We start from the raw sequence: 11,205 nt of genomic DNA, 5'->3' as shown, positions 1-11,205 counted from the left end.
TGATCATGCTAATTGGGAGGTTCCGCCCTAACCAATATATTATTAGTTACGAAAGTAGATAAGAGATCATCTATGGTAAATCACGATTATGCTAATTTAGAGATTCCGCGCTAACTGGGATGCTAACTAAGAGATTCTGCATATGTAGATAAGAGATCATGCTAACTGGGAGATTTCGCCCTAAAACCCTAAACCTTAATAGTAAATCATGATTATGACTACATTAACAATCATCGATTGTACTAGAAACTTGTATAAGTGATCTACTCATGAAGACCTAAAATTGAATAGTGGAGATGTCGATATATGAAATTGAAAAGTGGGTCTCACATGCAAGAGATCTCTTAAAATGGCCAAAGAAAATATCCGTTAGTGGAAGACTCCTACACACACGCACACAATTCAATTCATTGTTGATCGATCATGTGTGCTTGTCCACGCACACACTATATTATTACACAGTACTATTCATTATCGATCACATACATACTACATATATAGTAAGAATTTCCCTCCACACATATATGAATTTGTATACAGTAGACATTGATCGATCATATACAATTATATAGAATAGCTAGACGAGAAAAAATAGAATACTAACGAGTACATTTGTTTTTTAAAGGCTAACAAGTACATATTTATATATCAAGAATGTTATGAAATATTTTTCATTGGTCTATCTTGTATTATAATAAAGATATTGATCTACGTAGTCCGACATATCAATACATATGCATTTAGATATAAGTTCCATGAAAATTGATTTTTTTTTTTTTTTTTTAAATTTAACTTCCCGCCTAGGGAGGAAAATTTTTCCCTCCTATGGAGTATATTTTCTCCCTCCTATGCATTTATACATACCCTAATAAGGAGTCTTATCTCACCAAAAAAAGGAAAGACTCCTTATTTCTCCTCATGTTTAGTTCAACTAAATAATTAAAAAAATAAAACTTCCTTTGCTACACACTTATTTCTCAAACCCTAAAAGCTTATGTTTCTAGCTTCCTCCTCTCTCATACGGCAGTGGGAATGGAAACTGTATCAATCAAATTGGAGAGCAGAGGAGAGCAGGCCGATCAATAGTAAGTCATCAACAATGTGGCAGCAATATATATGCTCAAGGTCAACAGAGTTAGGTCAATCAAATTGGATGATCCAATGATTCATAATTAGAGGATCTCCTAAGGCTTCATATATATTGATTGCAATTATGTAATTGTAATGCTTGTATGTTTTCTCATATTATTTCTTACACAGTTTTTTTTTTCTTTGGGATATGTACAGAGTGAAGTGGAGTGGATCGGAATCGCTGTTGATTCATTCTTTCGGTGCGGTGTGGCAAGCAAAAGAAAAATTAGGTACATATACAACTCTCTCTCTGTTTTGTTTCTCATTTTGTTTCTAGTTTTTTTTTTTTTTTTCTGTACATTGATATGGGAGTGTCTTCTTTGATTTAAATTTGGTATATATGTTCATACTTTACAGCAGTTTTCTGATTTGTTGACCTAGGTAGACAATCTCTTACAACTGTACCAATCCATTAATAATTTGGAAATAGTTTCTTCTAGAAAATTTAAATAGACAAATTGATGATTAATACAGAACTAGAATCACTCAAAAATGATATTTTTACATTTAGTTATGAATTTCTGAACTTAAGTGTTAGTAAATTATATTATTTTTAACCTAGGTAAACGTTTACTTAAAACTGTACCAATCCATTAAGAAACTTGAAAAAGTTCCTTCTGGACAATTTAAATAGACAGCTTGAGGATTGATACAGAACTAGAATCACTGAAAAATAATATTTCTACATTTAGTTATGAATTTCTGAACTTAAGTGTTATTAAATTATCTTATTTTTCACCTAGGTAAACGTTTACTTAAAACTGTACCAATCCATTAAGAAACTTGAAAAAGTTCCTTCTGTACAATTTAAATAGACAACTTGATGATTGATACAGAACTAGAATCACTCAAAAATAATATTTCTACATTCAGTTATGAATTTCTGAACTTAAGTGTTAGTAAATTATCTTATTTTTAACCTAGGTAAACCTTTACTTAAAACTGTACCAATCCATTAAGAAACTTGGAAAAGTTCGTTCTGGACAATTTAAATAGACAACTTGATGATTGATACAGAACTGGAATCACTCAAAAATGATATTTCTACATTTAGTTATGAATTTCTGAACTTAAGTGTACTTTGTTTAGGTGCTGGGGTGAAACTAAAAGATTACACTTCACCTAACCAAACTTGTATAAGCCTACATGTTTGGAACAAAAAGAAGATTATGAAAGAGTGAAAGGCCAAGTTGAATATCTGACAGATAAATTGGACAAGTTGACTCAAATTGTTCAAAGTTTGATGCCTAATACCTCAGACAATTCTAAAGCAAGAAACTCACATTCTGTGGTACTATTTCTATCTTTCAAATATTTGTATATGTTGCTATTGTTCATGCTATTTACTGCATGTTTTAGCTCTTACTTATTTTACATTCTAACTTCTGTGTTTTTCTTTTACAATAGGACAATATTGCAACAGATTCAAGTGCACACCATGATGAAGATGGTACTGATGAAGATGGTGATGAAGATGTTGCTGATGAATATGATGCAAACTCTAATTAAGACTTTTATTAGATATATTATTAGCTTCCTTGCTTAAGAATGATTATATTATAAGGACCAAATATTGAATATTTATCTTTATCTGAACATGTATGAATGATTAACTATGTTTCTTCTAATGCAATTTTTTTATGAAGATTTAATTGTCTCCTTGTATGATTAATAAAAAAATTATCTTGATACATCTACCTCTTCCAATCAGGTTAATTGATAATTAAATTGAGTGGGAGGAAAAAAAAATTGCTAACAAATTTCGATGAATAAACCTCGTGAAAAACATTTCCGACCACTTTTTCCGACTACAATATCATTCTCGGAAATATTAGACTATATTTTTCCGACAGAAAATATCAATTTCCGAGGAAAATATGACCCTCGAAACTTATTCATTTTCGATGCCAAATAGTCGTCGGAATTAAATATTCTTATCGGAAATAGTTTTTTCCGACCACTACTATTTGTCGGAAATAAGTCCTTGGAAAAAAATGGATTGGCTAGCAACCAATTTTTTCCTACAAGCAACGAATTATTTCCAACAAACATCTTTTGTCGGAAATATTATTTGTCGTCGTTGAGGAGTAACAATTTCCGACCACCGAAAAATTATTTACGACCACATCTGGCTATCGAAAATATATCTTTTTCCGAGGGTTGGTCGGAAAAAGACTATTTCCGATGATATTTTTTCCGAGGACCACCGAGGGCACCTAGCTGTCGGAAATAGCTTTTTCCGATGGGGAAAGTGCCTTTTGCGACCAAACACCACCCTTGGAAATGACTATCATTGTTGTAGTGTTTCTACAAAAAAAAATAGCAAACCAGTCAGCCTGGGACAATCTGATCAAAGGTACGGGTGTGGCGGAGATTGCTTACCAACGGCACCAGTAAGTTGTTGATCGACCAACAACTCCCAGCCAGTAAGGAGATGAAAATCCAGCAAGTTGCGATTCCGCCAGCAACCTCTGATACGTGCCACGCGGCACTCTTCTTTGCGAGTCAGGTTATAGCGCAACCCCGCTGCACAAAAAGTAATTGTCAATACAGAGTACAAGGCTATTTATAAAAAAAACCCGCCAGTTAAGTTCATCGGAGACCGAAAAACAACCTCGGATAGGCTGAAACTCCGACTTAATCCTAAACGTCGGCTCCCCCTCGTTGGACCCCGCTTGGTATTCCCACCCCGTCGTGGCAACACAGAAGGTACCCCGCCAGTGAGACATGGAATCTCTCAGGTTCTCGATTAGCTTGGGCGCTCCCTGGCGGCGACTCAGGTTTACCTGCCCTCTGCAACCTTGGCGCTTCACATACACCAGTTCGTAGAAGTGCAGCACCTCCGCCACAATTGGTCCTTCGCAACCAGACAATCGCCATAGCGAGTTCAGCGCCAGCATCAATCGCCACATGTTGGGGCAGACCTGCCTAAAAGCAAGACTAAACTCGCACCCCAAGATCTGAAGGTTTGGCACCAGCGGGAGTGTCACTCCCTAGCGGAATATCGCTTCGTGCACGGCGGCAAACCCCGCTGGAAGAATTGAGGCCTTCTCGTCCACCGTCGGCGGACGCAGCTTCACCATTCCTGGCAACCGGAATACCAGCTTCAGCCGGTTGACGGCGACAACGGTCATCCCCCCTCCCGCCTCATCAACAGGGGTGCCGTCTTGGAGGACCCACGCTGACTCAGCCTCCTCCCCCGCTACCTCTCCCCTGTAAGCCGAACCACTGGCAGCACTATTGCTTGCTAACCGCTCATCATGCATATTTTGGGCAGGGGCAGCCTCCTCTGCCCTAGAACTCTCTGGACGCGAAGCACGACCCATAACTATGTCCCAGGGTATGGTTTGCAGTGGCTCAACCGCTAGCGGTTCTGGCAGTGAGGTTCCTGCACGGACAGACGCACACAACGAGTCAATAAAAATTCTATCCGCCGCGCTGAACGACACTTCAGATCAGGAGTCCACACTACTTGAAATCTCTATTACGTTGGCCATCCCAAACCCTAAAACCCAAATAAGTCAGCTCACACAAGATCTAACCTATCCCTATATCAGTTAATACCTAAGAACGTCAAGAACAGTCACCCAGAAAATGCCAAAACAAGAACAAACACACTCAACCCAGATTCGACCATCTAGCAAATCCCTAAGCCCTAACCCTATCAAACACTATAACCCAGCCCCAAGACTCACTTTACACCCTCAGAACACATCGGGGAAAAACATATCACACAAAAAAAAAGACACAAAACCCAGAAACTGGCCATAGCAAAGATCCAATGAAACAGGGATGAGGTTCAGATTAGGGCTGTCAATTCCGACACGACCCGATAACACGACTCGAAACCCGCACGAAATAAAGCGGGTTGAACCCGCACGATTAAAAAGAGGGTCAGCCGTGGGTCAACCCGCCATGACCCATTTAATAAATGGGTTGGCCACGAGTCAACCCGCCAACAAGAAGTGAACCCGTATAACCCGATTATGTTATACTTCTTCTTGAAATTTTGGACGTTAGGAGTATTTGATCATAGGATTAGACAATTTGAAATATTTTGCTTTATAATTATTGGATTTAATTATTTATATTATTCATCTTGTGGAGTTTTTAGTGAATTTAATCAATTTATGCATTTTTTTAGTTAAATGGGTCGCATTGTTAACCCTTAAATGGGTCATTTTGTCTAACACGACATGACCTATTTGTTAAATGGGTTAAGCGGGTTGGAAACGGGTAACCCGTTTAATAAATAGGTTGGGTTTGGGTTTAGATTTTTGACACGATTATTAAATGGGTTGGGTTTGGGTTTGGGTTTGTATCTTGCGACACGACAAATACCTTGACCCGACACGAACCCAACCCGACACGACCCATTGACAGCCCTAGTTCAGATTACCAACCTCAAAGTTGAAGTCTCAGGTGAGATCGTAGGCACCTGTCTTCGATGCAGGAAATCGTCGTCCTTCCAGGTGTGATAACTCCACGAAATCGCCGCAGTTTCCTTCTCGAATCTCAGACGAACAGACCTTGAAGATGAAGTGTGGAGTTTGAAGCTTTGGCAAAGTGTCAAATATCGCTAACTTCCCCCCCCCCTTTTATGTTAACGTCAAACAATTCTTGGCCGTCTATTGAAAAACGACATTAAATACCAGCCGTACACGTGTCCTACGACTCCACTTACTCTCCGGATTAGCCTCGGTTACAAAATCCATCATTACTTAGCATTAATGGCGAGTAGACGGCTAGGCTGAAGATATACGCCTCCACACGCTAACCCTATATAGGTTAGCCTCGTGTCGACCACCATCAGACGAAGCGTCTAATGGAAGTCACCACTTGGGAAGAAATCGCTAATCGTCGGAAGTCTCCGCTGAGCGAAACCCCGCTAGGGGAACTTCTCCCTTGTTGCCTTCCAAGTGACGAAGTCTCCGCTGAGCGAAACTTTGCTAGTGGAAACTTCTCACTTGTCACATTCCAAGTGACGAAGTCTCCGCTGAGCGAAACCCCACTAGCGGAAACTTCTCAATTGTCACCTTCCATGTGACGGGGCCTCCGCCAGCGGAACTTCCACTCGTCAACTTGCAGGAAAGGCAGCCTCCGCTATGCGCAACACCGCTGACAGAACTCCCTTTCCATCTTGCAAACCACGTACTTTGCTGAGCGCAACACAGCTCAATAAAATACCGCCGGGCACGTCTACGCGACGCTGCTTCCTACTACGACCAGGGGGGGATATCCGCCAGCGGCGAATCCCGAGGCCACGCCTCACTCTGACAACGATCGCCACGCGACGTTATGGTCAGATCGTCCCTACGGGACACGGGGACGTGTCAACAGTCTACGACGGCCCTGATCAGGTATGTTGACCCCAGTCACTCAGGTACTAAAGATTGGGCTCGCTACCCAACACCCTCTGCTCCTTGCAGCTCCCCCTCAACAAACAAATTACCGACCGTTCGGAGGTCCGTCTTGGCTAGGGAGTGGGGGACTCCCTGGTGGGCCTAGCAGGGGCCCACCTGAAAGGGTATAAAGCGTTCGCTCAGTAAATCCATGGTTGACAACGCACTGACGCTAATTATGCTTTTGCAAGTCTAGCGGAGGTAACGCTTCACACCGCCGATGAACTCCCCAACCAAGATTGCCCTCCTTGACTAGGGACTTGGGGGACTTGTACCTACATGTGCATTTGCAAGCATAATTAGCTATAATGAGCCACGCTCATTGTACCGCCAGAGGTACCAACTCTCACCAAAGGAGTGACCTACGAAAGCACAGCCAGGCGGGCTACCGCCTGAGCCCCGGATCGCCCCCAGATCACCGTTAACGCGCCACCACGCGTCGTTCCAAGATAGCATCAGAAGCTCCAGACGCTGGGAATCGAAGCACATCAGTCCCACATCGAAAACAAGAAGAAGGTCAACCTTCTCCTCACCTATAAAAGGTTCTCCTCCTCTTTCCTCTTTAATTACTCATTTACTACTCATTCATTGTTATGCTGCCTACATGCATTGACTGACTTAGGCATCAGAGAAGTGAAGACCGCCCAACGCGGTCTCCCTCTGACGCCATGTTTCTCGTGTGACAGCTAGCAAAGGCTATACATCAATCCTCAGAGTAGCGGTCCGCCCACCGGACCTGTGTTAAATAAGAGATCGGCTACCGCCGGACTTTTAGCATTAACAGTCACTTTCCTGTTATATGGAAGATGCTACAGTTTAGCAAACCCCATATTAACCAAGTGGGAATGCAATGGTGTGGTGCATATACCAGCTCTGCCTAGACCACTATGACAATAACCAAAGGAGAAACAGACAAAAGCATTACAAATTTCCCTTCTAGATATCTATTCCAACTTTACATGATAACACAGAAGCAATGCAAATTTTCTCTTAAAAAGATAAGAACAAAGGTTTTTGAGATTTGTTCAAGACAAGCTGGAGAAACAATTGGATAAGTGAAGCAGGTTGAAAGATTCAGAATAAAGCAAATACAAGGTAGGGAGGTTCAAAATGAATAACATTAACATATATATGGTACAATGGTAATACAGCAACGCATTTCAAATCCTCCATTTCAGGACCTACATTGATTCAAGAAAATGGATGCTTTACATTAATGTGATTCCGACTACTCAGGAAATATGTTTACCAAGGCAGAACTTTCAGTAAATCTAGAGCCTATCATTCAGTTCGAATTTTGCCTAAGCAACTAAACATATATTGCCACTTAAAAAAGAACTTATCTTTTAGCTCAGTTCATTCCCTAGTCTCAAATTGCTGATCCGTATAACATGTGATCCAAGTACACTAATTCAACTGCTAACCCAAAAAGATTGTGCAGATCCTAAAGCATAACTCCATGTACAACAAAGTTAAGCCAACAAATCCATAGCAAATATAAGATTCAGTCTTTTTGCTAAAAAAAAAAAAAAAAAGATTAACAGTATGACCCCAGCTACAATTGTAAACTAAAATTTGAAGGAAAAAAAAGATTAACATACCATAACTCATGATTGAACAAGAATAGAAGCGAATTGGTATACTCACAGATAAGATATTTTTATTTGGATTTAGGGGTTGTTACCTGGCCATATCCAACATCAACTCCATAAACAAACAATGCACCATACTGAAGTAAACAGTCGGTAAATCCACCAGTTGACCAGCATGAATCAAGAGCTATGTTGCCAGTAATATCAATAAATAGCAGCTTCTAACTTATGTCCTGCTCTAGATATACAAAACAGAGGAACAAATTAGCATAACAGGTCTTACCAAAGTTCGAGCATAAAATGATTCTCATATAATGAAGTGCAGATTGATTTGTTAAAGTGAATCACCTAGATACATATTTGGGGACTTCAGCCATATTCTTTACAACAGCTTTATTAGATACTGGAGTACCGGCTTTGTTGATCACCTTCAGCATAACAGGTCTTACCAAAGTTCGAGCATAAAATGATTCTCATATAATGAAGTGCAGATTGATTTGTTAAAGTGAATCACCTAGATACATATTTGAGGACTTCAGCCATATTCTTTACAACAGCTTTATTAGATACTGGAGTACCGGCTTTGTTGATCACCTTCCCATCCACCAATACTTAACCTACACCATCAGACAGATATGTAAAGAGTTTATAACTTCATTGCACGCTTTGCTATTTTTCAATTTCCCAACCATTGAAAGAATATTAGGTTCAATTGCCTACCCAAAACAAGCATCAAATTGTGCATACATTCTCCTTAGACAAGTGAGGTTTCTGTATTTAGCTCAGAACATTTATTTCAAATCGAAGGAAACTAGGCTAAGTATTATTTCGTTAACGAGCAAAATTCATAAAGTGGTTGAAGTGCAAATAAATTAAACAAGTAAAAGAACCATTGCTAAAGCAAAACAAACCAGACCCACTTCATTTGTCTATAGGAAATCAAGCTAAAATAAATAACTATGCATATATCCATATACATTGAAATTGTGGAGGGACGAACAGCAAATCTGATTACAAATCGGATATAAGAAATGGGAAAAACAAAGTACACCCAATATGATGGACAGTTACTTGTATTGAACATATATGATGGTCTAGCCAAGTTATTGACAGTTACTTGTATTGAACATATATGATGGTCTAAAGTGTCTAAAACTAAAAAACCTGATACACAGAAAAATACAAGCAGTTTAAATAACGAATCTTGATTAGTTGAGTGCAGAAACAAACCATGTCAGGCTTGAACATCGCCTCACAAGCACCATATACGCACGCTGATGCAGTGCCAGCAACAACGAAATCCTTTGCTAGTTCCCTGAATATACATATGCACAAATGACATCACTATAGGAAGCTACTTAACATCTGTAAGCATATACACTCAAAATAGGAGAAAAGCATGCATCTTTATCCTTCACTTCATTTCATTTTGACAAGCATAGTGTGCAAAGTTTGCATCTAGCTGCTGTTGGGAAAAGAAATGCATTCCCATCATCCAAAAAATTGAGGCTTCCATTAATTTCTTTTCAAATTCATGATTCAACATAATTCACAAAATAAAACCTCAAAACTTACAAAGGCTAGCCTAGACATTTGATCCAGCTTTAGAATTCTTATCTGTAGCCACTTTAGTAAACCTTATTGGAAATATTTCAATGTTTGGAGCAACAACACAATACTCAAGAAGGATCAGTCTCAATAACCTTGAACTCGATACTCCTCATTCCTCCTCTCACAATCAAGAGATCACCCTTCCTCACTAGGGTGTAGGCCTCCAGGAAATAAGCTGCAACATATCATAACAGTATGTAAAGTCTAATCAATTAGCAACTTCTGGTCTCTGCCTACTGAATGAAGTATAATCATGAAGAAATAAGTGCAAAAAGGAAGCTAAAGTAAACCTGAGCACTGAAAGACTTAAGGGGGTCCTTATCTTCCTTGAATTTTTTCTTGAATCCACGGCGACCAAGGTTGGCAATCTTAACTCTCTTGCTGGCTTCTTTAGTTGTTGCATTCAACAGATAATCAGGCACAACTCGGTGAGGAGCAGGGGGCTTCTTGCTCAGAACCTTGTCATGTTTCAACAGATCTGCGCAAAAAAAAAAAATTAATAATGCTCATGTCTTGCAACTTGAACTGATACAACGAATATAATATAAGACTCAAATACATCCAAACACAGAAGTTTGGTACCTAGATCCTTTCGGTTAGCTACATATTTAAGCTGATTACTTCTCAATAAAAACAAATTTCTAAATCCAAATAAACTGCCAAATAAATTTCCAAGTTCAACAGATGTGTAAAACTTTTGGTTAGCTACATATTTGCCAAATATATATAAACTATGCCATGTGTAAAACTTTCTCTAAGGTAACTCCTTCTTGATGTAGCATATTGAATCTCAGAAACTAGCCGAAGTTAACAATATATTGCATCATTCTCAATATACACCTATAACATCCTTCATGTCAGAAGTACAACTAATACCCTTGACTAAAAGCAAGATCACTCTGTTATAAATAGACTTACTTGGGCATCACTTGCCAAAACAGACCACAAGAAACACTAATTAGTTAAAGACTATACAACCATCAAAGTCAAACAAATACAGAGAATGAATCAAAAAGTTACTGAAAGAGCAGAGCGAAAAAATCTAACTTACAGTGTGCCTTCTCCACACATGTTGCCAAATTTAGAAACAAAACTCCAGCCATACAATCAATAACAGTGCAAAACCCAAATAATGAATTGCATTACAGAAAGATTAAACATGCCTTCTCACAAGCCCTTGTTGATTGCTGCCCGTTGCTTGTTTACTTAACTTCAACCTAAGAAAACCATCTGAAATCAACACCAACCCAATTAATTCTTCACATCATTCCATCTTATAAAACACCACTTTCACGAAGCATAACAAGACTCATCACTAAAGCACTAAAAACCGAGACTTAGACACTGCTAACCATCACGTTTTTATTTTAAATGGAGTATAAAATCTAACAAAAGCAACAAAACTAGAACTTTAAACATTAGTACAAAACTTAAAGTAGAAAAGTGTACAAGAATCATTACCCAATATC

General features: G+C 39.1%; 1 long non-coding RNA gene across 1 annotated transcript; it reads right to left on the bottom strand.

Annotated features, from left to right (window-relative positions):
- Positions 1 to 7,843: 7,843 nt before the first annotated feature.
- LOC121051202 lies at positions 7,844 to 9,435 on the bottom strand. The gene is made up of 3 exons (XR_005805339.1): positions 9,356 to 9,435; positions 8,474 to 8,742; positions 7,844 to 8,358 (listed from the first exon to the last, which is right to left on the bottom strand). It is a non-coding gene; the product is annotated as an uncharacterized LOC121051202 (long non-coding RNA).
- Between the last annotated feature and the right edge of the window lie 1,770 nt (positions 9,436 to 11,205).

This window comes from Rosa chinensis, chromosome 2 (assembly GCF_002994745.2).
Source record: "Rosa chinensis cultivar Old Blush chromosome 2, RchiOBHm-V2, whole genome shotgun sequence".
Taxonomy (NCBI): domain Eukaryota; kingdom Viridiplantae; phylum Streptophyta; class Magnoliopsida; order Rosales; family Rosaceae; genus Rosa; species Rosa chinensis.
Note: the sequence above shows the minus strand (reverse complement) of the source record. Positions and strands in the feature narration are given on the sequence as shown.